The following is a 25934-nucleotide window of genomic DNA, read 5'->3' as shown; positions in this document are numbered from 1 at the left end:
ACCGCAGAGATTGCGCATGGTGTTCAGCTTTCTTCCAGTGTGTAGCGCCTGCCACTTATCACTGATTCACTAGAATAGTTCTTCAATTCTCCTGATATGACGCTACACCCATATGTCTATAGTCTCCTCAAGGCTGCACCAAGGAGGTTAAAAAAAATTGCGCAATAGTGAAGCCGTGCCCAACAAAAGATGGCGGCTGCGCCCGCCATCTTACTAGGGGCACGATAAACCATCGGCGTTTGGCGAAGGAAAGCGAGCGTTTTCCACGCTCGCCAGAGAAGTTTAATATGGCAACTTTTACGGGTTAGATACTGCTGCAAGTATGTCTTTGTGTTACTAGTGTTCATAAGTAAGCCTCAAAGTCATGGTAAATTTTATTGGACATCAATCATCAATACTCCTCTCGACGGGTTACTTTTGTCGGCAACAACGATCTTTTATTTTGTAATTAACGTAGCATTTACACTACCAGATCAAAGCCTTTTGACCTCTAAATAGGCACGACCACAAAAGAGCATGTTTCCGAGCTCTTTGGTGGGCAAATCTGGCTTCATTTTCGCTGGCAGGGCGTTTCGAGAGCTTCCACTCCAGAATTATTTTTTTAGGGGCGAAGCTCCTTAAGGCGGCACCCGTTCGTCCCTCGTAGTTGTAGTAGTCGTAGTGCGTAACCAGTCGCATAGGTCGGCAAAAAATGTGGACCTCACTCAGACTCACTCACGAAACATATCTTACCCTTAGGGCTCACTCGGACTCAGACTCAGCAAACGTTTCCTCATCCGGACTCACTCGGACTCAGACTCACTATAATTTTTCTCAACCGGACTCACTCGGACTCAGACTTACCAAAATATAATTCACTCGAACTCACTCAGACTCAGACTCACGGCTCGATCTGAGTCTGAGTGAGTCTGAGTGAGTCGACTCATGAGTCCGCTAGCCTATAATTAGCCTTTTTCTACCATAATGTCAATGCTCTATAACGCCAATATCTCACATAATCGGTGCGCTGCTTAGCACCTTTTGATCTCGTACCTTCAAATACGAGTTATCTGACTTTGTAGTTCAATAACGACCGTTTTATTGAAATAGATGACTCACACGCGATATTTTTATCAGTAACTTCCCATGAAGAAGTTTGCGGGGGGAGGTCAAGGCACCTCCTCCCCCTCTCCCTCCTCATCTCACGCCTCTGATCAATAAATATTGAGCTGACGTATGAACGGCAGCGCCTTGACGTATGCGGGACTACACGTGAGTATAAATGTGAGCCGACATAAGGCTGATAGTAATGCTGAAGTTGAGCAGGCAGGACCATAGCTCGGCAAAAAATGTGGAGCTCACTCAGGCTCACTCATGCAATATATTTTGCCCTTAGGGCTCACTCGGACTCAGACTCACAAAAGTTTTCCTCAACCGGACTCACTCGGACTCAGACTCACCAAAACTTTACTCATCCGGACTCACTCGGACTCATACTCACGTCTCAATATGAGTCTGAGTGAGTCGACTCATGAGTGAGTTTGCCGACCTATGACCAGTCGTAATGCTAGTACCAGATCTTGACCTCCAAGGTGGTGCCGGTGGGAGATTTTAGGGGCGAAGCTCCTTATAGCGGCACCCGTTCGTCCCTCGTAGCGTAGTATGTAACCAGTCTTACGCTTTGACCTGCAAGGTGGTGCCGGTGGGAGATTTTTCCTGTGCGTTGTTGAACAATAAAAAATTCGCAGCGTTAGCTAAAAGCCGACTTCTTCTGTCTCTCATTCCCATTAGCAGCCATTCTTTACCTCCAAGGTAGTGCCTGGTGAGATTTCTCCTGTGCGTGATTAAACAATAAAAATTTTGTTCAAAACGCCGTTGATTGATGAAATATACCAACAAAAGACGCCAGATGTTTTGTAAAAGCAAAACGAAAGAACGCCAGATGTTTTCTAAAGCAAAACGAAAAGACGCCAGCTGCTTAACGAAAGACGCCAGATGTTTTCTAAGCAATGGTTTTCTAAACAATGAAAATTCACAGCGTACATGTAAAATTAAAGTGCGCTGCAAGTCGTCATAACTCATCGAAACTTTAGTATAAACGCGCCCGATCTCACGTCGGTGATGATGTACTGGGCAGAATTCATGGAAGATTCACGGTTTACCGATGAACCTCCGCAGCTTCGCCCACTCATCATCATGCACTCCGTGGATATGCTTTGATTTTTTCCTGTGCGTTGTTGAACAATAAAAAATTCGCAGCGTGGGCGTTAACTAAAAGCCGAATTCTTCTGTCTCTCATTCCCACTTAGCAGCCATTGGCATGTTCCAGTAGGAAACGTTAGTAGAAGTAGAAGTGTAAGTGTTAGCTAAAAGCCGACTTCTTCTGTCCCTCATTCCCATTAGCAGCCATTGTTTAACACCAAGGTAGTGCCTGGTGAGATTTCTCCTGTGCGTGATTAAACAATAAAAATTTTGTTCAAAATACCGTTGATTGATGAAATAAACCAACGAAAGACGCCAGATGTTTTCTAAAAGCAAAACGAAAGAACGCCAGATGTTTCTAAAGCAAAACGAAAAGACGCCAGCTGCTTAACGAAAGACGCCAGAAGTTTTCTAAAGCAATGGTTTTCTAAACAATGAAAATTCACAGCGTACATGTAAAATTAAAGTGAGCTGCAAGTCGTCGTAACTCTCATCGAACCTTTAGTATAAACGCACCCGATCTCACGTCGGTAATGATGTACTGGGCAGAATTCACGGAAGATTCACGGTTTACCGATGAACCTCCGTAGCTTCGCCCACTCATCATCATTCACTCCGTGGATATTTAAACCTCCTTGGGCTGCACAGTGTTCAGCGAGGATGCAACGTTTGCAGTGCTGCACGCGCCCTGCCTCGGCACACGGGATCTGTGTATGCCAGTGTTGGCGGTAACGCGTTACATGTAACGAAGTTACCGGTAGCGCGTTACTTTTTTCCTTAACTTAGTGACGTACTCGTTACCATTCCGGAACTGTAACGGGTAACGTACTTACGTTAACATTTTTGATAACGTGAGGTCTGACGTTACTCGCTACATGTAAGTGTGTAGCACTTTAGGGGACCGGCTTGTCGTCCGTCCGCTGTCTCATGTAGCATGGTCACGCCACCTATACAGACAGATCCATAGATAGGCGCAACCTATACAAATAAGCCTGTATTGAAGCGTTCAATACAGACCCAGAACAAAGCCAACAATGCCGAAAACCAGTGCAAAACAAACTAACAAGGTCTAAAATAATATAAACTACAGAAATAACCAATAATTAATCGCAGTAATTTACCTAAAAACGCGATAAACGCTTCTGAAACATCCGGCTGATTCTCGCGCCACGCGAGAGAGGGCGCCATCGCCTCGGAAGCGCTAGAGTCACTGTATATGCTACCTTTAGGCTAGCAACCACAGCTATGCGGTGAAGTCGCCCTTAGTTTTTGCAGGCGACATGCCTACCGTGTCGCCGATTAACCTGTCTGGCGTGTCGAAGACCGGCGATAAACATTGGCTGTCGATGGCTAGTGCTAATTCAGTTCGCTGCAGCGGCGGCGTCGAGAAATAAAAAAATTGGCCCAAGCGGCAGCTTCTCCGCAATGCATGGTTGCTAGCGGCGTTGGAAGACAGATGCGCAACTCTGCTACCTAAAGGTAGCATATACAGTAACTCTAGGAAGCGCGCGATTGCGAAGGGATACGCTAGGTTGCCCGCGCTACGCACTTCCGAGTTTTCACGGTAGTGGAGCTGCATTAAGCGCCGGGTTTGTAACTACACCAAGACCTACACATGAACGACATTAGAGCAGAATTCGCGCTACAAGAAGCGCTGGATTTAGTGCATTTTTCTTAGGTTGTAACCAAGTATAGAACAAAAGGTGAATGCTTGTGAGCACCATTTGTACTCTACAGTGGGAGAGCAGCAGGCCGTCCCGGTTCAGTGTGTTTTAGAACAAGCGGTGAACGATTTGGAGTACTGTATACAAGTACTCTGCTATGGGAGAGCAGTAAAGCCTCGCGGTTGTCAGGTCACCGGTTGTTTGTGACTATAAAAAAAAAGGTGACTGGGGCATCATGTGCTTTCACAATAGAGCTGAAGAAGATATTACCCTCGCCTTGAGCGCGAATGGAGCCAACTGCACGTTCGGACTGCTGTCGTACACTGTCATGCTAAGCCTACGTGACTGCTCTGGTTATCACCCAGGGTTAGCGTCTATATAAAATTAATACATCTGCCCATCCGAAAATCAAGATGAACCGATAACATATCTATGAGCCACATCCACGTCCTTTATTTCAAGTTCCCTAAATGTCCTGACTTGTGCGGTTGAAATATTTGCCACCGGGGTACCAGAAAACTCTGAGTCCCTTATGCGTCTCAGTTTCTTATGCGTCCTTATGCGTCTCACACGACTCAAAGGCAAAAGCCATCATCTTCTGCTTCTCAGTCGATGCACTGATCGTCCCTTGTCCACCACCGACAGCTTTCTGCCACTACTGTGGTTTTAGGGGCGAAGCTCCTTATAGCGGCACCCGTTCGTCCCTCGTAGCGTAGTATGTAACCAGTCTTACGCTTTGACCTGCAAGGTGGTGCCGGTGGGAGATTTTTCCTGTGCGTTGTTGAACAATAAAAAATTCGCAGCGTTAGCTAAAAGCCGACTTCTTCTGTCTCTCATTCCCATTAGCAGCCATTCTTTACCTCCAAGGTAGTGCCTGGTGAGATTTCTCCTGTGCGTGATTAAACAATAAAAATTTTGTTCAAAACGCCGTTGATTGATGAAATAAACCAACAAAAGACGCCAGATGTTTTGTAAAAGCAAAACGAAAGAACGCCAGATGTTTCTAAAGCAAAACGAAAAGACGCCAGCTGCTTAACGAAAGACGCCAGATGTTTTCTAAGCAATGGTTTTCTAAACAATGAAAATTCACAGCGTACATGTAAAATTAAAGTGCGCTGCAAGTCGTCATAATTCATCGAACCTTTAGTATAAACGCGCCCGATCTCACGTCGGTGATGATGTACTGGGCAGAATTCACGGAAGATTCACGGTTTACCGATGAACCTCCGCAGCTTCGCCCACTCATCATCATTCACTCCGTGGATATGCTGTGATTTTTTTATTCCATTTATCCCGGCTCCTTCCACTCGTAGGCGCAATTTTCGCAGAGCTCGCCCCGACGTCCTTTTGTCGCAGCGGCGTACTGCTGCCGGCCCGCCAAGGGATAAGAGCGGACGTATTGATTCAGAAGCGAGGTAAGCTGCCCGATGACAGCTTTGAAATGCAGCTGTTGTCTAAATTCTACAAGTTGTAGTTATTAGAAACTTCTCCATGCAGTAAGTACTCCAGAGATGGTTATCAACATTGTTTTCAAAATGAAATTTCCTTCTTTCTATTAGCAAGTGCGGGTAGGCGTTTCTACGGTTGCTAAATTTTTGAGCGAACGAGGTTGACCTTGAACACCTTTACAGAAACACTAGCAGTTTGTGCTACAGTTATACAGGATAAGAGGTAAAAACTGTATATCTGTGTAATTATTTCTTGCCTTGAACTAAGCCATTGAAGCATTTCTTTGTGACTACAATACTTGAACATCTGTCTTACGAGCAGAAGCACACCGTCATAATCACTGTAAAGTTGTTGAGAATTTTGTGATGTTTTATTTGCGGAGAGTGTTAATGACTGAATCTCATTTTGGGCTTAAGGTCACACTGACACAAATTGATTTACCATGTGCCACAGAGTTATAAGCCATCACATGTAACTGCAGTCAACTACAGGCATCACATATAACTACAGGCACCCTTGCAGGCCACTATAATATTGCTGGAGTCCAGCACATTTGCTCAAAGTATTGTAGTTAAATCATTATTTAAAGTAAAAACGTTGTTTGGACTAGAGGTTTTATGGAAAATATAAATGTGAGCTTTGTAACGTTGTTACTGTCGGTTCCTGCAGCGAAGACGCGCTGAATTAAGTTTCTGACTACGGAGTAACGGCAAAAGTAACGTGCGTTACTTTTTTTCTGTAACGGTAAAGGTAACGCGTTACTTTTCTTTGTCGGCAACGTAGGGCGGTAACACGTTCCTTTTATCTTAGAGTAACGAGTAACGTATTTAGTTACTTTTTTTTCGGTAATGCCTACAGCACTGGTATATACTACACCGTCGGGCCAAAGAGCAAATGTTTTGACGGCTGAGAAATCGGGTACGGGGTGAATAAGGGCGCTCTTGTTCAATCCTCCCGGGGGGCGGCGATGGCGCTGCCACTCGCGTTCCTTAACGATACCAAATCGTACCAGATCATACCAGACCATTCTTACAGATACTAGATGATATAGATAATATGATACCGCATAGATTGCACACGCTGTTCATCTCTCTTTGAATGTGTAGCGCCTACCATGCACCACTGATTCGCTAGAATAGTTCTTTCTTTAAGTCTCAGCATATCACGGTGCGTACATCTGTCTATAGTCTCCGCTAGGCTGCACACTGTTTAGCTAGGAGACAGCTGCTGTATACAGCTTTCGCAGTGCTGCACGGACCCTGCCTCGACACACGGAGACTGTATATACTACAGCGTCGGGCCGAATAGCAAGCGCTTTGACGGCTGAGAAATCGGGAACGGGGTGAAGGGCGCTCTTGTTCAATCCTCCGGTTGGGGGGTGGGGGGGGGGGGGGGGTGGAGCAGCCACTTGCGTTCCTTTGACAGCTCTCCGCCGAAGGCCGCCGTGCCTCCGAGGTTGAACGGTCCGTTAGAAATGCTCCGGTCGTCGCCTAAGTCCATTAGTTTTATCTCTCCCGGCATTCGACGCTGCTCCGTCTCTGTAATGTTCTTGTGACAAGTGCGTCTTAGCTATGTGTGTGTGTACTCGAGGATGCGCGAAATTGCGAGCTTGTGTCTTTAGAAGCTCGCTTTGTGTATAGATGTATGGATCGAAGTGCATTGAAATAGTGGAGGTCACCGAAGCGCTTCGGCCTGTGGGAGTGTAGGGTTCTGAAGGACTTGACATTCCCTTCGCGTTCTGTTCACTGATGCCTGAAATCGTTTTTATCTACTTGGTTTTTGTTTTAATTTGTGTTTCGTCTCACGGCGTGGTTAGTGACTTTAGAAAGCGCGCCGCTCACAGGAAATAACGAGCACACCATTCTGGATGTTCGTGTGTCGCTTATATTCCAGTATCTATGATTAAAAACGTGGGTCAAATCTCATCAGATAATATAGAATTACTAGATGTGGTACGTTCGTTACTTCTTCTATTCATTTTTCATTAAAAAGTATGAAGAGACTTTATAAAAACTCGAGACAACAAATACAATAGTGCGCGAACATGCAGTAACTGTGACACTAATTGTAGAAACCGTCTGTTTCACATGGGAAAAAAACCTTCAGAGCCAAACGTTACTTCCCAGACGGAATCTTCAGTTGTTCGTTTGCTTCACTTATAGATACACACACTTAAATCTGCGTTCGATATTCATACTTCGCATCCATTCGTTGTCAACGCGTCCCTGTTTCGTCCTGGTTTTCGGTACTCATCGCAATAAGGAACCATGATCGTACTTCCCGCTGTCTTTACTCTTTTTTTTTTTTTTGCATTAGACATCAAAGCAATGTTTTTCTGGCCTTTTTTTTTCATTATTCTCGAAGTTACTGCAGCATCTACGACGAGATTAACGACCCTCTTGGACGTTGAATTACTCTACCCGCCATATTTACGTTGCTTAATACTGAGTCAATGTAATTGAATTCCTTAGAAGCTCGGGGAGTCACAGTTATTTGATATCGTCTATACAGAACGTTTATTAAAGGACATACTTGTTTTAGGTTTCCCGACGTTTACAACTACACCGCTTCTCGCTACAGAGGTGTTCCCTAAATCTTCGCTCATCCGTTTTGCCTTCACGAACCTATGCGCCGCGATCCCATACTCGTGTTTCCATTCACGAAGCACCAAAGTCCTTGCCCCATTCCCACGCGCCGACTCGGATATGGTGCGGCGTAAATGCATACCACAACGCCCTGAAACTGAAAGGCGACGGCATTCGGGCGAGGCAGGCAGGCAGGAAGGAAGGAGTCGACGCGTATAATACAATATACTTTCAACGGAACGTCGTTTACAGCGCTAGGCGGCGATATATTTCTCGAATCTCGTTATCATGCACGCGCTCGCACTTATCACGATTCACGCAGCACCGTTTCTTGACTTCATCTCTGGGTTTTTTTTTTTGTTGTTGTTGCTTTTGCTAGCCGCATTCGACGCATTTTTCCCAACCGCGGCACTGGGCGTCGCGCCGGCTCCCTCTCGCGCCCGCATATTTAAAACGCCGTCGTGTCCTTTATGCCAGCAAGTGGCAGGTGAAGAAACCGCGAGCAGCTGCGGTGTTTTTCAAAACAAACGACCCTAACACACTCGCGTGGTCGAACTCAAAAGGGCGGGCCCCCCCTGTGTACGTACGGCTTTATGCCACGCTGACGGAAGCGCTTGTTAAACGGGCGCGCGCGCGCCGTTGGGGTGGTGTTCTTTTTTGCAAACGAGCAGCTATAGCACCCCCCGCAGCTGCCGCGTCTTTGCGTCGTTCAAGGTGCGACTGCTCTCTCGCGTCGTGTCATCAACATGCGGCGTCACGTCGCTACGCCATAACGTGGCCGCGGAAGGTCACTGGGACGTAAACCTTTCGCTGTCGACGTCGCGCAGCAAAGCCTATAGCTGCGTGAAATCAGCGGGTGAGCTCTGCTGCTGCTGCTGCTACTTGGGACGAGGCGTTTTGTTTTCGCGAATGTATATACGCAGGGCGACGCGGTGTTGTTGCATGGGCGTTAGCCGGCAACAAAACGCTCTCGCCGCCGGTTGCACAGCGTGCCCTGAGCGCGGTTGGTGCGTATCCAACGTCGGTCGTGTGTGTAGTTGCGGACACCTCGCGAACGCCTTGAAGTTATGTGTTGTTCCGCGCAGTGTGTTCGATAGGCAAGCCAGCGGGAGATCGCGCTGTACGAGTCTATGAAGAAGCAATGCTCTTGTTGCACCGAGAACAGTGTAACGCCTCCTAAGTGCATCAAATAACGGTACTATGTTCATCAAGAGCACGGCTTCAATACAGATCGAGATTCATCTTGAGCGAAAATCTTCTTTCCATCAAATTGCATAGTTTCCCCACACCTCCAGTTTGATAGCTTTGATTCTGTGTCGCAAACACAACAGAGTGTTGGCAATTAAAAATGGGATAGCTCCTCATTGTTGTTTGCCTTATCAATAGACTTCCGCGCGAATTCTCGCGATATTTTTTTTACTGAATAACCCAATACCAGTATGCATGAGACAACAAAACTATACATTATACAAAGTTCCCCGTCATAAAGGCAAGCCACGCATCAAGCGACTCACAAAATTGCAGTTTACATATAACACTATAGAGCCTGGACGAACCGAAGTCGGAGCATAGCAGTGTGCCAACTTTATTGAGACAGGAAAGAGGAGAAAGGGTTCAAAAATATCGATGGATGGCTCCCTTAGTACAGAACTCCACTGGCCCTGGCCATCTGTTGGACTTGCTGGACTAGCGTCACCTGCACCCTAAGGTCCGAGCCTGCGAGCTGTACCTCTCACTGCTCCGCTAATGATTGCTATTGGTTTGTGCTAGTCTCACTACCTAACTCTGAGGGGTGTATACAGGGGCGGGGGGGGGGGGGGCACGGTGTGCCCCCCCCCCCCCGAATTTTTTTCCCCATGGGATGCAGAGGACAAAATGACACTCGACTCCACTTATCTGCCCGGACCCAATGTCGGATCAAGGAGCTGCCCCCCCCCCCCTGAAAAAAATTTCTGCCTACGCCACTGCTAACTCTCCCGGCATTCTTTATCACATCCGCGAAATTTGAAGGCGCTTCGCCTGAGCGTTGAGCACGACACTCTCTGGCTTTTCTTCTTGAAGCGTCAGGCCAAAGTCTGTGAGGAAACCACGAAATCGCAACTATACGAGCAGACCAGGGGCGTAGCGAGAAATTTTTCTGGGGGGGGGGGGGGGTGTCAACTGCGTTTTGTTATGTTCGTGCGTGCGTTTGTATGTGTGCGTGTATATACAAACACGCAAAAATTGTAAAATTTCGGGGAGGTTGAACCCTCCCCCCCCCCCCTCCCTCATCTACGACAAAGAAAAAGACTTAGCAGGTTTACATTTTCCACAGCAGGGCACTGCACAGAACTACACATCCTTTTTAAAAAAATAAGTGCACTGTATACATATACTTGCCTTTGCCGCAGGTTCGACCCGCGGGGCCATAGGAAAAACAAAAAACAAAAAAACGAAGCGCTCGTTGGGCTGTGCGAGCACCCGCCCTCTCTTCTCGCGCCGTGTAAGCCGTTGTATATTAGCTGTCGATTGCGGCGACTTCCAAACGGGCGCGCGAGAAAACAAAGGCGCGGGAGTGGCCCGCTCGCTTTATCATGACCGTCGGGGGTGCCACCATTGTTCGGTTTCCGTTTGACCTATTTAACTTTTCGCCGAACACTATAATTCTCCGGTGTTGTTTTGAATGCACGCCGTACAGACCTCCACTTCTCGGCGTTCCGATCGTCTCGCCCACTCGTTCGCTAGTCTCTATGCGTGTGTACGTATACCAACAACACAGAGGAGTGGCGTACACAGCGATCTCTCGTTATAAGACGGCGTTGCGGACGACTACGACTTGACTACTGTGTCAGGTCGTTAAAAGGGTTCAAGCGGCGGCTCGCCGAGGTCGTTTCCTTCTCGCAGTTATCCCTCTCTCTCTCTCTCTCTCTCTCTCTCTCTCTCTCTCTCTCTCTCGTTCTCTATCGCGATCTCTTCGGACTTCGTATTTTCTTTAGAGCGCGCGTCATTTTTCACGCGCTCGTTTTGCAACGCCCGCCTTTGAGATTGTTGGTTGCTCCGAATTTGAAAAATAATACAGGCTGCGCGAGAGTGGGTTCAAATTCGAGCTGATGACTTTGGCTGGGATAAAAAAGAAACGAACGGGAAGACTCGCAGGCCGCCGCAGTTTTGTTGTAGTTGCGACGAAAATCGCTACGCATACGAAGAAAGACTGACGACTGTAAGCAAACTCTGCGCATGAAAGGCAGTGAATGCCGTTCGTTGTGTAGACCTCTTCGAACGAGAGCTATAGCCAAGACGCCGCCGTGTTCCGAACTTGAAGCGCGTTGCTACCATCCTGCATAACGCGAGAAGCTGTCGTTTCTGTTGTCTCCAGTAAAAAAGCACAATCCCATGCCAGTGTTGCTGAACCGCACTCTCAATGTAACCGCTCCGTAGAAGCCTCTTTTAGGCAAAGTAAGTTTTGCATAAGGTTTTTCGCTCTTCGCCGATTCACGAATCAGCGCTGGGTCTCTTCTTCTCGTTCTAGATTGAGGCGAGAACGCGTGTGTACACAAAAAGGTTATTAACCTACGCGAGAGAAATGACATATTTGTTCACATCAGAGTTGGCAGACAGCGTGACCGCATATCGGTCGACCCATTAACTCTAGCTAGGTCGTCAGCGCAAGCGAAGGCGAACCCCAATGCTCACGCCAAGAAAGGTGGTGGTCACCCCGTGTCCGCGAGCCGCGCGGTCAAGAAAGAAAGCCGCGTCAGAATGATGGGTTGTTTTTGGCTCCTTGTCACTGACGGCGGCGACACTCCTTCCACCCTGAACCGTCGAGAAAAGAGAAAACAAACGTGTCCAGCTGTGTCATCAAAGCTCGGAGCTGATGCATATATTCTCGAGACGTCCCCGTCAGCGACGCCCGGCGTGGGGACGCAGCAACGGACATCATTTGTCACCGAAGTACGCGGCAGACTTTCTCACGCGGTCTTCTTATACGCCGCCTGAGAAGAAAAGGAATGGCCACGAGACAGGAGGAGGACGATAAGGACTAGTGCCTGCACGAAGAATGCGCGCGTCCGTTTTTAAAGTCGCCGCGCGGGAACGGGAACTCTTTATAGAAATATAAAAGGGCAACGCGCCGAGTCCGACGAGCCCTTTAGTGTCCCCACTATACGTCACCGAGCCCCCTTCCTTTTTTTTTTCTCAGTGCCATCGTACGTGTCAGCGCTGAGCTATGAATTGTCGAGCGTCCTTTCGCCCAGAAGATCCCAGGTCACTCTTCTCTCCTCTCCAAACATCACTCGACGCCAAAGGCTTTTCTGGCCAGCGCGGACGACAGCTTGTCGACTCTCGGGTGGCGTCGCAGCGTCCCTTCGAGGTCGCTGTGAGACCCAGAAGCGCGCGAGTCGATCGTGGCGACTGAGAAGAAGACGAAGAAGACAGGTCGAATTAATTCCGACGCGTCTCCAGCACACGGGCCGTGCTCCGCACGGCCGCCCGGTTCATGGCCTCCGCGGTCGCCGCAGTGAACTATACAGCTCCTTCGGCTTCAGCCACTGTGCAAAGATCACGAGCAAAGAAGGGTGATGTCTCACGACGAAGCTGCGGCGCTCTTCACTCTTCTGTTTGCATAGCGACCGCGGCGCGCCGCTGGCAGGCCACGCAAACAAGCCCCTGTCATCGACGACGCGGGAGAGAAGCCCTGCACCCGATCATGACGGGGCCCCAACGCGCGCTGGCTCTCCCATAACGTGTCGCGCAGCCGACTGCGCGCTCGATGCGTGCGTTCCTCCTGTATGTGTACATGTGCGTGCGTCTGCCCTGCTCTCCTCGTGAATATACACCGTTCGTGCTGCTACTGGCTATCGCAGTATGCACAGCCGGACGCTTACGCATACCGCGGCGAAGAAGGCGCCACTGCGACGGGTCCAAGTGGTGCCGGAGTCGTTCCTCGGCGGCTCCCGCAGTGACAGTGACAATGGGAGGCGGTCACGATTGGCGCATCACCGCGAGTCTTCTTCTTCCTCTGTCTCGCGTGATCCCGCGGCAGGTAGGTTCGTGGGTATAGTAGGGGTGGAGCGTGTGCGCGTGTAAAGCCCCGCTCGTAACCCCTGGCCGCGAAGACAACGACGCTGTCCTTCTTCTACTTGTTCGTACGGAGAGGAAGAATCAGAAACGCGCCCTCCCGTACGTGACCTGCCGTCTTGTCCGAAGACGCAGGCTACCGAGCAGGCTGCTGGATGTTTGTCTGGTCCGCGTGTCTGTATCGGTTACCACCACGTGTCTGAGCGAACGAGTATGCGTATAGCCGTGTGCCAGAACGTATCGCTGAGAGTGCTGTGGCAAATAACAAAAGTGCACTGAGGCTGCTCCGGTGCTACACGGTTCATGGCAGAGGCCTCATTGAGTGATGCGGCAGAGGCCTCATTGAGGGATGCGGTGAGTCGTATGAGAGCGGGTTCCGTCCTGGCCTGAAACGTAGCTTCACTGCTCGGCGCAGCGTCCATCCGCCGTGCATGTGTTGCATCTACCCCCGGTGCGGACAGAAAAGCATGGCGCGGAGAAACTTAAAGTCGTTATCTGTATAGTCTGTGTGTATCAGCGATATTAGCTCGGATTTATTGAAACGGCAACGAGGGAGTCCCATCGTTGCTCAAATTTCGATCCGCTTCCACGGAACGTTGCGGGGTAGTTTAGCAAATGTCCTGTACATGTAGTTCGTGTCGTTTCACTCGCAATGAGGAAAATGAGGAGTCACGCTGCCGTGCCGTGTGAACCGTTTGCCTTTGACAGAAAAACAAAAAGCCGCATCGAAACACTGGTCTCTGTATGTTCGAGGAATGCACGTCACCATAGAGGAGTTCGTCATCTTTGCACGTTCAACGGTTTATTCGCTGCATTCATAGTGTATTTGCCACGCGTGCAATGCTGCACTGCAAGGGAGGCGCACGTGTTGCAATGTATACTTGCCTCTTATTCAATTATAGTAATTTATTTCTTAGGTACAATTAGCTCTCAACGCTTTGCCATTCCGCAAGCTTACTTCGAAGTGCCGCCATATCACTCCTTCATCTGCTCTATTCTATCTTGCTCGTATGGAACAGTTATCTTTTCCTAGGGCGCGCCATCGCATCTATACACGCCACATTTCAGAGCCTTTTAGCATCCAAAAAAGCATAGGAGTGCTATAGTGACTACCGATGAATCTCCGCTCCGTTAGTTACAAAAGACAGAGCACTCTTTTGTAAGCAGCGAGGCTCTCCACTCGATTATATAACGCTATACGTGGCTGCGTTTAAGAGGAAGGCGCAATCTTTATTTTAACACGTGGCCACTGTGGAGCATAATTTTGAATACGTTGCCCGCCACGCTGCAGTTCAAGAACAACGCAGGGGTCAAGCTATATACGAAGGCGCCCGCCTGAATTCCCAAACACGCGACGTGGGCGCAGCCGGGGCCGAACGCTCCCGCCGCCACCACGCCGCACGAACGTATATACACGTATGCATATACACACGCGCGCAATCGCAACTTCGTATTCGAAATGGGGAGCCCCCACCCCAACTTGCATTTCGATGGACAGGCGGATTCCTAATGGCTTCCTAATTGAAAATTCCGCGAACTGAGCGTCGGCCCCAGTGGGCCTGATCGATCTACGTCACTCGACAGCACTTTGTTGACGGATGAGGCGTCACGAGCGCGCGGGCCCCCCGACGCGGACGCGCGCGCAGACGCTTCTCAGGCAGACGTGATCCACTTTATAAACGCCTGCTGGTTCTTCTTCTTCATTCTCCACTTGCTTATTCTCTTTCTCGGACCCTCGGCTGTGCCAACTCGCAGCTTCGCATCGGTTCTCTCTCGGGCTTGTCACTTTGCGCCCGTCTGCATGGATGCGTGCCTCTCCTGCGAGTGCAGTCGTCTTGTGTGTGCGTGCCTTGCTTCGAGCCATCCGTTGCCAACTACGCTTTGTTGATTCCGCGTGGTTCGGGGTGCCTCCCGCAAGGCTGCAACGCAGCGGGACGCACTTTGCACTACAGTCCCGTTGGTGCATAGTACGCTTCTTCATGTCTCAAAAGAACAAACAACAGGAACGATGACGACAAATCTAGCAACAACTACGAGTGAAAGGCAAAAGCAAATCCTATACCTTAGAAACAGTTGGGATTGCTTAAACGCGGGGTATCGGAGCACCGGTACCACGAGACAAGCGCCGCTCGCAAGCGGGCCCACCCTGGTCGGAAAACAATTAAGGTCCGTGTGTATGCGTGAGTGACAGTTTATAGGACCCGCCGCGTGTTTATAGGCAGCCACAAAAGCGAAGCGCATGGCCCATGCGCGCAGTCGGAATGCGTAGACACGGCGGCTCGGACGACGACTCGCTCGCGCCAGGCAGATCTTTTTGCGAAAGAGGAACTGAGCGGCGTGAATCATCAATCATCTTTAAAACGCTGACCTGCCCCCTCGGCGCTAGATATCGGCCGTTCGGCCTTATAGCGTATACTGCAGCCGTCCACAGCAACACCCTTTCTCTCTCTCCCTCCCCCTCTCTCTCTCTCTCCATTGCCGCTTCGCCTTTCTGCTCCTTTGCGCAAGCACGCGCGCGCGCACACACAGAGGTTTCTGTTCTCTCATCGATAGCCTTTGCATCCAAAGGTTGCCTGTACGTACGGTGGAACTTCTCGATGCCTCTCTCACGGGCAATGGATAGCTTCGCTGTGGCCTCACCTCGCCGACAAGCGCAGGCCGGCCGCGTCTCTTTCTCGGTTGCATTTATTATATATGTTTATTGTCATCTCTGCGAAAAGCGGACAGCTCGTATACTCGGGCGAGCGTAGAATAAGTGTCGGCCCCACGCCTGTAATTTATTTGGAGCGCATTGTGTGTGGCAATCGCGGGCGACGAAGATATGCATCTATATAGTCGGAGCGCTCGCATCCTTTTTCAGAAACGTCGTGTGGCAAGACGGATTTTTTTTCTTTTTAAGGTACAGATTACGGCAATATAAACGCCCTGCTTGGCGCTCAAGTGAGGCTACTTTGTCAGCTTCTTCTTGACCAGCTCCATCTCTATCTTTCTGAGGTGGTAATGAGGAAATGAAGGCTCCAAGTCGATGCACCTCTCTGAGGCTCAGTGCAACGGGCCGTGGCGTCTGAAACATGGCGACCATGACGTGCTTCCGGATCCCGCAATTAAACCCGGCGCTTGCGCATAGCCTTTCAGATTTTGGCTCTTTCTCGCACGGTGAAGAGACCGTTAATATAGAACAAGTCAACGGTTGAGCATATCGATAGTTTACGAAATGAACTGCAATTGAAATCATGACACGACCTAATCGACCATGAGCTATACGCAGCAGGTGCATAGAACCACGCTTGCAATTAAAGCCGGTATTCACCTTGTTCGACTCTTGCTTTGAAATCCTTCAACAGCAGGGCGAAGCTGTCAAGTGAGAAACGCCAGCACACTCATCTTTACGTTCTCCAGCTGGACTAGCTAGCTGGAGAGGTCTTACTGCCTTTAGGACAGTTCATGCCTATGCATGTATGTGGCACCTTGTATTGCGTTGAGGCCTCTCACTTTTCTAGTCTCGCTTTTGGAATTCAATTTCTCATTTGCAGTTAATTTGTATATACGTGTAGGAGCTGTTGCTCAGAACGTCTGTGGGGCGTTTGGAAGGCTACAAGATAACCTCCTTGGCTATTGGTTGCCAAGACGCGTCAACTTCTATAACCGCCGTTTGGGTCACTAGAGGTCCCCGTTTTAGGGGCGAAGCTAGTGTGCCTCGATGTGTGCGACGCGCATCAAGGCACCCTAGGTGAAGCTCCTTAGGGCCTATAGCCTTGTCGGCGTCCGTCACGCTACACGAAACCGAAACTGAACACCCGCACAACGAAAAACGAAAACGAAATGAAGGGAAAACAGAACCACGAACTCAAGACGATTTACGAATTGTAAGTTGCGATTACGATCACGATTATGATGTCTCAGATAAGAGTCATATGCAGCACTCAAAACACTCCTGAAATACTTTAATAAAAATGAAATCGAATAATAATTAAAGGCACTATGTTCTGAAGGATTTGCACAGTTAGATGTGGAAGGTGTCGTGTCTGGCAGTTTGACCATTGGCTCTCCATTTCACAGAACACAAAGCAGTAATAATGAAAGTGTACGGGAATCCAGAACTCAAGACGATATACGAAATATAAAACAAGAGGATTAAAATAGAAAAGCATTAAAGAGGAACCAACTAAGTACATTTGTATATATTATGACGTCTTGGTTGACGCGACGTTTATTCAGCTCAAGTCCTCGGAAGAGAATGGGCCGAGCGCGCGCACACTCGATGATGATGACAATGACACCCGGTGACGATGAGGACAGAGAGGCAAACGGATGATGATGATTATGATAATGCACAGATGAGAAAGAAGCACATAACTAGTGCCCACACTAATTTCCCCCACGTGTAAGCGGACATCCTGGCCGCTGCAAGTCAAGGTGACGAGGACCGTCGCGTGAAGGGTTTCATGCGAGCAACGTGTACAATCTCGGTGCTGCGGTAACGGCGGTCTGTTGGGATGACGAGTGGTGTAACACGATAATTGACAGGCGAAGTCTGTTCCAAAACTATGTACGGCCCGATGAAGCGTGGTTGAAATTTGTCACAGAGACCAGGTGTGCGAATAGGAGTTAAAAGCAGTACCTCGTCACCAGGTCGGAAAGATACAACGCGATGGGATGCGTCGTAAATTATCTTCCGCTCTTGTTGTCTCGCTTCCGTGTTGATGCGAGCATGATGGCGGGACTGGGCCAATCGAGAAATGTAGTCTTCACTCTTGAAGTCTTCGCTCTTGAAGAGGGAAACGTCGAGAAAGGTAGCAGGGGGACGTCCGTAAACGAGGTAGAACGGCGAGTAGCCGGTTGTGCGCTGAACGGCCGTGTTGTAGGCGAAGGTGAGGAATGGTAGCAGGGTATCCCAGTTTTTGTGGTCTGGTTGGATGTAGACAGCTATCATGTCAGCAAGAGTACGATGAAATCTCTCGGTGAGACCATTGGTCTGAGGGTGGTAGCTTGAAGCTGTCTTGTGAGTAGTTCCGAAAACGCGCAGTACTTCATTTAACATTTGTGACAGGAACACCCTTCCACGGTCGCTAAGCAGTATACGAGGAGCCCCATGACGCAGTATTATGGCGTGAAGAACGAAGTCCGCAACTTCCGCAGCCGAGCCAGTAATCACAGAGGTTGTCTCAGCGTAGCGCGTCAAGTGGTCTACGGCGGTCACTATCCATCTTTTGCCAGTAGATGTGACGGGAAGAGGCCCGTAAAGGTCGACACCTACAACCTCGAATGGCATTGTGGGGCACGGAATTGGCTGTAGAGGCCCGGCAGGTGCAGATGTCGGGAGTTTACGGCGCTGGCATGGGAAGCAGGAACCGACGTACCGCGCTACACTAGTAGAAATGCCAGGCCAGTAGAAACGACATCGAATGCGGTCCAGAGTTTTTCGAAAACCAAGATGGCCAGCAGTCAAATCATCGTGGAAGGCTTTAAGCACATGTAGTCGAAGAGCGCGTGGTAGCACAGGAACCCAGCGTTGACCGTCAGGATGGTAAATGTGGCGGTAGAGAACGCCATTTCCCAGCTTAAATTGCAGGAGTTGACGACGAAGTCGCGCATTAGGTGGATGGGAGGCTCCCGAAAGTTGGTCCATAATACGCCTGCAGTATGGATCGGACATCTGGCGGGAGCGAAATGTTGAATTGTCGTCCGAGAATAGACGGCCTATTGAGGCGAGCGTAGGAACTGCGGTAGAAGTGACGGCCGAGGTCTCGCTAACGCTGATCTGGGTAGTAGGAAGCGGGCAGCGAGAAAGTGCGTCGGCGTCTTGATGTTTTCTACCAGACTTGTAAATTATGTCGAAGTCATATTCCTGCAGGCGGAGAATCCACCGACCCAAGCGTCCGGACAAGTTCTTCAGAGTAGAAAGCCAGCATAAGGCGTGGTGGTCCGTAACAATTGTGAAGTGACGGCCGTGGAGATAGGGACGGAACTTCTGCACCGACCAAACCACAGCCAAGCACTCCTGTTCAGTTATCGTGTAGTTCTTCTCGGCAGCGGTGAGTACGCGACTGGCATATGCAACCACTCTCTCTTGTGAAGAGGCGTCGCGTTGCAGAAGAACGGCACCTATACCGCGGCCGCTAGCGTCTGTATGTAGGATAGTCGGTGCGGCTTCGTCAAAATGGCAGAGAACAGGTTCTGACGTGAGGGCGCCCTTTAACAGGTCGAATGCTGTTTGACATTCTTCAGACCACCGAAAGGGGACGTCGGAAGCAAGTAGCTGGTGTAGTGGAGCAGCTATTGAGGCGAAGTTCTGGATAAACCGACGAAAATAGGAGGCGAGGCCAAGGAAACTCCGCAACTCCTTCGGTCTTTCGGGGCGCGGAAAGCGAAGGACTGCAGCAATCTTGTCAGGGTCTGGCCGAATTCCCTCTTTGCTAACGACGTGTCCCAAGACCTTGATAGATTTGCTGGCAAAACAGCATTTCTTTGTGTTGAGTTGGAGACCAGCGCCGGCAAGGCACGTCAAAACTTCATCCAAGCGTTGCAGGTGCTGAGAAAACGTTGACGAAAAGATAACAATGTCGTCCAGGTAGCAAAGGCAAGTTTTCCATTTGAGGCCGCGTAGCACGGTGTCAATCATGCGCTCAAAAGTCGCGGGCGCGTTGCACAGCCCGAAAGGCATCACGTTGAATTCGTATAGCCCGTCGGGGGTTGCGAACGCTGTTTTCTCTTTATCGCCTTCATGCATGGGAATTTGCCAGTATCCTGAACGCAAGTCGAGGCTTGAAAAGTATTCCGCGCCTTGTAAGGAATCAAGGGCGTCGTCAATGCGAGGCATGGGGTACACGTCCTTGCGGGTGATCTTATTGAGCGCGCGGTAATCCACGCAAAAGCGCACAGAGCCATCCTTTTTGCGGACCAAAACAACAGGAGATGACCAAGGGCTAGATGAGGGACGTATTACCTCACGTTTGAGCATGTCGGCAACGTTTTCTTCTATAATTTTTCTCTCGGCAAGAGACACGCGGTAGGGCCCCTTATGAAAATGTGAGACGAGTTCAAAAAGAAAGTCTAATGACTTCTGACATTTCAGTCATTTGACGCTCTAATGTGTCCCTTTAGAATTTTGTAATGTATTTGAAATACCATTCAAAAACATATTGGCCGATCATTCTGATGCGTATTAACATGTGATAGTCTGATGCGGATTAACATGTGATAGTCCGATGCGTATTAACATGTGATAGTCTAGTGAGCATGAAACGACCTTTGACATCAACACTCATTTGATTCTCTAATGTATTTCTTCAGAATTGTTTTAATGTACTCATAATGTCATTCAAAAACATATTGGCCACCGTCATTCTAATGTGTCCTTATGAGTGACTTTCTTGTGAGTATGAAACATCCTGTTTGCAATGACCCTCGGCCAAGCTTGTGCTTCATGGCCAATGACATTCATAACATTCCTGAAACAGAACTATTACAGTGCATGATAAGATTTATGATATGTCCGGATGATAGTACGGAATCACATATTAGTTGTGCCTGACAATGTGTTTGCTGGTTGATACACATGCAGCCAAGCATCATACAAAAGTGCATGTATGCACCTTCTACGACACTTGTGCTGTACAAAGACATTTCTCAACAAAAGAAAATGGATAAAAACATTTATTGACTGGGAAACATGCAGAGGTTAAATGAAAGAAAAATATGGTGTACACCTGTCATATCTTCGTTTCGTTTAATCTGTCTACTTAACATTGATGACAGATTGCTTTTGATGCGCAGGGTCCTTGTAGGGAATCCATGTATGTGTATCCATGCATGTGTATCCTGCACGAAAGATCGCAGTAAATATATAAGAGTTGCAAAGAAAACTTTATCCAACACATCGTGCACCTTAGAACACTTAGATGTACTGCCAAGGCCCCGTGCAGGTAGTTGACAAAAAGCACTTTTGTGAAGTTAGAGTTAGTCAAAATTGCATCTTATATCGCATTTCCAATAGAAACTTTCAGCAAATCCTGTAAGAAAACAGGAAAACAACACAGAAGGTCAAGTCCAGCATCAAGTATACATTAATGGAGTTACGTCTAGGGTCTTGTTTCTTTGATCTTAGAATTCCCTCAAAAAAGTTGCAATAGGTTCATGAGCAGGCGCAACATGTCGAAGCTCTTTGTAAAGATTGAAACAAATGCCTACCATAAAATATAAGCTCGACCAGGCTCACAGGTAGAACGCTCCCATCTTCGTCTGCAAGCTGTCGTCTGCTTCAGTTCCACGAACAGGTGAGATCACCGGGTACATATGTTAAGGATACCAGAAAACATTCATGAATTGGCGCACCACACAGACCTTACAGCTCACACACAATACATACAATGTATTCAGGCAAGTCTATGTTTATATACCAGCAAGGGCCTTGAATGATGGACTCGGATTGCGCTATAAGAACAAGTATAACCTGAGCAACGGCTCATGGCAGACAACTGTAATGGTGCCATTGCAAGCCGAACTTTCAGAAACTTATGTATTTAGTAAACACTATGTGGTTGGAGAACGCAGATTACGATATAGGTCATTTAAATGACGAAAATTAAATCAGCTCTGCTACACAATATAAAATGCATAAATTGATAAAATAAGAGTATGTGTGGCCCATGTGCACACTCCATAATGCCGAGCTTTACATATTGTATTATATGATGAATTTGAGCCGTTTAGGAAAGTAATTCTAGTCGTGTTAAAGCCAATCAACGCCTGGAATATCGGTTTGAATTTGTAGTGCTGCAAGCCATAAAAAAAAACCGTTAACCACTTTTGTCAGCCTTCTCTAAACTTCTGCACACATAGTTACATATGAGAATTACTTCATAATAATTACTTCATAAAATTAAAGTAGCACTCTCACAATGAATGCTACGTCTTAGTCGCACAACCTGCAAATAAGAGCGCTTTTTCAGTTTCATGCTGCCTTAAGAAAAGCTCACAAAAGAAACATGAACTTTAGATAAGCACATAATTGAGGTGTGCTTTTGCCACCCCAGCACAGTGGATAAAAAGCTCTTGGAACAGTGCTGCTTAACCATTACAACAACTTCTGTTAATGTAAACCAGTATGCTTCAGGAAACAATATAACGACGGGAAAAATATTTCACATCATTTTTCTCAAACACAAATATTGCAACAAAGGGCACCTTGCCAAACGCAACTGGCATATTTGTCTAGAATTGATAATTATATACATCTTGTGCTCTTTCAAATTACTGTACACATGGTGTTAGTACCAGAATATAACGTAATTCACTGACTTGTATTATCTTCAAGTGGGTTCACCCAACGCAAGTTCGTTTCTCGTAGCAACGACCTTGCACAGTCAGATTAAAATCCTAACCATAGTGCAACTAACTTCTAACAAAAACAAGCGCGGTGCAGTAGTCGCGGAGAAAGCCACAAACACACGCCACTGAAGAGCACCGCGCGCGCATGTGCAGCCGCAGCGTGTTTTTATATCTTCCTCCCCGCGTACTACATGCCAATTATTACTGAAGTTTCCTGAAAAGTTACTTCATTTGTACCTGCATCATGAGAAGGCTAGGCGACGAACGTTATGTTTACAGCAGTTCTATTTCCGAAGTGATAAGTCATCGTACAAGTAGCTTCAGGCGATGATCTCGTGCAGTATACAGCTGTAGTCGATTTCAATAACTTTCGACGACGCTAAGAAGTTTATTTACAGAATCACAACTCGGATACAAAAAATCTTGCAAATTATTCTTCCTTCGGTTTACGATCGCTTCTGAGCGGCGGAATGCCAAGAGCGGGCCACTTTCTCTCCTCGGTCGCGACCCGTCCCCTCTCCGGGAAAGAGCCATGCTCTCAGTCCTTCCCTCCTACCTCACCTCCCCCCTCCGGTCCCCTACGCCCAAAAGGGCGAGTGTTGCCCTCCCTGCGACACATACATCGCGCAGGCGTCCCCAAGGTCAACCAGTTCCCGAGTAGAGAAGCAGCAGCGGGTCGGGAAGCGGGCGGGCCGAGCGACAGGCATTCTTGGAATCGAAAAACAGCCAAGGAAGAAGAGCGCCATGACAAGAAACGCTTGCGTTACAGAAGCGAACGGAGTATCGCGCAAAGCAACGCGCCTTCATCCACCCGTTGCAGTTGTAGGTAGTGAACGCACATGGTGAGTGCTTCATACAACCGTATAAAGTGCACAGAAAGCATTGAGCATAGCGTAAAACATACCTGTCTATCATCCTTCCTCTGGCCATCATCCCCGCAGAGTGAACACACCGCCCAGACGATCACACTCGGTTCCTGCGTAAAAGACGTCGTGTAATGAAGTAACCTACCTGTGTAATTCAGAAATATTCTAGAACTTACCAAAATCAGGCATCCACTGTGCACTCTTCAGCTTTACAGTCCACAATGTACCGTACACTCGGCGACAGTCTTGTCAAAAGGCTGCTGTACGTCCGCACTCGCCTTCAGTCACGAGACTAGGACCTAGATCGTCTTGGAAGGTACACTTGACATTGAATCAAGTAACCAACGTGCATAATCGATAAACGTGGTAACGAAGCATTGCAGAACACAGCATGGCACACACACACACACAAACCGCGCGCATCGTGCACCCGTCAAACAACTAAAGCGCCCCAAGGACAACTTTTCTTGGCAATGAAGGGAAGGCTACGGGGGCGGAGCTACTGCACATGTACTGCTCCGCGAAATAGTCCGGTTCGGCGCGCGTTTCGAATTTAGTTTTGGTTTGTGAACCTTCCGTACCTCATGTGACGGCCATTTCATTCTTCGAGCGGCCGTCTCAGGCTTATACAGCTATTTGCTAGTGAAATTCGTCAGAAGCTCCCTAGGCGAGTCGTCGGGAAAGGTGGAGGGTGACGAGCGCTCACTTGAAGACGAAGGCGCTATTTTGACTGTGAGGTGCACGTAAAAGGTGCGACGTTTTCACAAGTGCAAAAACGCGAAATGACGCTGCATAAATCAAAACAAATATAAATATCTCCTTGGTGCGCGCTGACCCTCTCTTCAAACAGCGCTCCGTAGAAAATAAAGCAATGTTGTTGTTTTTATTTGTCATTGTACATAAAAAAAAGTGTATTTATGGCTTTTTTTAACCCGTGTGTGCACGTTGGGAATGTGTTATGGCTGTTCGATTTTGTTATACAACTATACATTTTGTTTTGTCAAAAGAAACGCTTTTTTGTTTCAAGTTACTGCCCTCTCCCGTGGATAGAAAGAGGTAGGGATTATGATAGGAGGAGGGAATGGGTAGGGTGTGATAGGCGACACCCAACGTTGCACACAGAGGAGGTGAATGGGACAAGGAAGGAGTGAAGGGAGAGAGGAGTTGACGCCGTGGAGAACGGAAGAGAGTCGCGTGGAGACGACATTACGAGGAGGCGGGGCGGGAGAACGATGTACGCGACGTTGGGCCAAATCGAACTTTGGTTGTCGGCTGCTTCTGACCAGCGTTGCAACAGCGAGGAGAGATAGAGACAATAGTTTGAGGTTGGGATAAACGCTTGTCCGCGTATCTTTGCAACCAACAACATTCTGTTTTGGACATATATGTAAGTGCACCATGCATAAGAACAGTCCCTAATTTTTATCACAACAATAACGAACTTTTTTTCTGTACGTCACCCATTGTCCACAGTTCCAATTCTTCTCCGCCCCCCAAAATCCTTCGCGACGCCGTGCGGGTAATCCCCACTCTCCTCCGTTAATTTCTACTGGACAAATGGGCAACACGGGCCCCTGAGCGAGTGTTCGCAGTGTCACTTGATCATATCTGTTCATATTTGCATATGTGATCGACTCATGCCTTTTAAAAATAAGGAAATGCTTACTTTTGTATATGCGGCAGGTAATATAATGAACCTTGCTGGGGTCGTCAGCAATTCTTCGATCGCCGGTGCATGGGCGATATATGTAAAATATTTACACATTCTACTGATACACGATATTTGTGTACATTGCAACACAAATTGTTATTGCTTGTAGTCTCTGAAAGACGAACTTGTCTATTGTGATAAACTGATTTTACGGTGGCGATTAAGGCTTTTTAACTTCTTTGTTGTGATGCGCGTTTTGACATTAGGAACGGCAACTGAAAGTCTGAACACTTCAGTCACCAGAAATTAAAGTGCACATGGTCATTTGACTCTCCGATGTACACTTAATGTTAAACGACATTAGGCTTTGCGTGTCTAATGTCTGTCTAGTGACTCATTAGGAGCGCACCTAGTCGACACTAGACACTCAAGACTCATTTTCATAAGGGGCCGGCGGTGTACAATAGATGTCCCGACAGTCTGAATTCGATGCGCTGTAGTGGTAGTGCGGCCCAACGTAGACGAGTAAACATCGAAAGAACTTGCGTGTTTCTTTAGCAAAGCAAGCAGCTGCTGCGTCTGTGAAGCTGTCAAGTCATTGCTGATGGCGGCGGTAAAGGCGGAGGAAGAAGCATGCTCCCCGATCGAAGGGTCTTTGGATGAGACGGCTTGCAGTGGCATGACGAAGACAGGCTCGTGGTCGGCAACACGGGCCACCGTGGTGTTCTGTGCCAGGAGAATCTTCTCCGATGTAGAATTTACGGCTGTGATGAGGGCCGATCCATTGCTAAAACGAACGACACCGGACGGAATAACTATGCCTTTACGAGCGCAAAGTGATGAAGGCGAGACCAACACGTCGCCTTGGTCGATGTCGTTGGACGTAATGGTGACAATCTGTTCTTGGAGTGGCGGCAGTTCGGTGTCTTCCGCAGCGATCAGACGAAGTGGCTTCTGGGTGTCGTCGTTGAGCATGTAGTCGGTGTCAGTGAGGTGGACGACGCGTTGTCCACAACAAATAGCCGCGGAAGCAGATGACAGAAAATCCCACCCTAAAATTAGTTCGTGAGAGCAACGGGACAGGACAGCAAACTGGATATGATGACGGATACCGTCGATAAAAACACGAGCAGTACAAAAAGCGGAAGGGTGA

At 48.3% G+C, this 25934-nt stretch overlaps 1 protein-coding gene and 1 long non-coding RNA gene across 2 annotated transcripts in view; one reads left to right on the top strand and one right to left on the bottom strand.

Moving 5' to 3' along the window:
* Positions 1 to 25934, top strand: part of LOC119389934 (mucin-19) — a 475744-nt gene that overhangs the window by 197463 nt on the left and 252347 nt on the right. The gene's annotated exons all lie outside the window — the stretch shown is intronic.
* On the bottom strand, positions 20471 to 23567 carry LOC125758035 (uncharacterized). The gene is made up of 4 exons (XR_007415751.1): positions 23307 to 23567; positions 23169 to 23240; positions 21125 to 21189; positions 20471 to 20755 (listed from the first exon to the last, which is right to left on the bottom strand). It is a non-coding gene; the product is annotated as an uncharacterized LOC125758035 (long non-coding RNA).

This window comes from Rhipicephalus sanguineus, chromosome 4 (genome assembly GCF_013339695.2).
Source record: "Rhipicephalus sanguineus isolate Rsan-2018 chromosome 4, BIME_Rsan_1.4, whole genome shotgun sequence".
NCBI lineage: Eukaryota > Metazoa > Arthropoda > Arachnida > Ixodida > Ixodidae > Rhipicephalus > Rhipicephalus sanguineus.
This window is presented reverse-complemented; position numbering and strand designations above follow the sequence as displayed.